Source organism: Arachis duranensis, chromosome 7 (genome assembly GCF_000817695.3).
Source record: "Arachis duranensis cultivar V14167 chromosome 7, aradu.V14167.gnm2.J7QH, whole genome shotgun sequence".
Taxonomy (NCBI): Eukaryota; Viridiplantae; Streptophyta; class Magnoliopsida; order Fabales; family Fabaceae; genus Arachis; species Arachis duranensis.
In genome coordinates, this window is record NC_029778.3 from 62,473,755 (window position 1) to 62,474,501 (window position 747).

A 747-nucleotide genomic window follows, 5' to 3' on the forward strand; every position below is an offset into this window, starting at 1 on the left:
AACAAGAGAAGGAGATGGCAGCCGAACCCAATAATGATAATGCAAGGAGGATGCTTGGTGACTTTACCAAACCCACGTCCAAATTTAATGGAAGAAGCATCTCCATTCCTGCCATTGGAGCAAATAATTTTGAGCTGAAACCTTAGCTAGTTGCCTTAATGCAACAAAACTACAAGTTTTATGGACTTCCATCTGAAGATCCTTATCAGTTTTTAACTGAGTTCTTGCAGATCTGTGAGACTGTTAAGACGAATAGAGTAGATCCTGAAGTCTATAGGCTCATGCTTTTCCCTTTTGTTGTAAGAGACAGAGCTAGAATCTGGTTGGACTCACAACCTAAAGATAGCCTGAACTCTTGGGAAAAGCTAGTCAATGCCTTCTTGGCAAAGTTCTTTCCACCTCAAAAATTGAGTAAGCTTAGAGTGGAAGTCCAAACCTTCAGGAGCAAGCTTAGAGTGGATGTTCAGACCTTCAAACAAAAAGATGGTGAATCCCTCTATGAAGCTTGGGAAAGATACAAGCAGTTGACCAAAAGGTGTCCATCTGACATGTTTTCAGAATAGACCATATTAGATATATTCTATTATGGTCTATCTGAATTTTCAAAAATGTCACTGGACCATTCTGCAGGTGGATCCATTCACCTAAAGAAAACACCTGCAAAAGCTCAAGAACTTATTGACATGGTTACAAATAACCAGTTCATGTACACTTCTGAGAGGAATTCTGTGAGTAATGGGACGCCTC

General features: G+C 40.0%; 1 non-coding gene across 1 annotated transcript; it reads right to left on the reverse strand.

Annotated features, from left to right (window-relative positions):
• Positions 1 to 446: 446 nt before the first annotated feature.
• LOC127740851 (small nucleolar RNA R71) lies at positions 447 to 550 on the reverse strand. Its single transcript, XR_008001707.1, has one exon. It is a non-coding gene; the product is annotated as a small nucleolar RNA R71 (small nucleolar RNA).
• Positions 551 to 747: the final 197 nt, after the last annotated feature.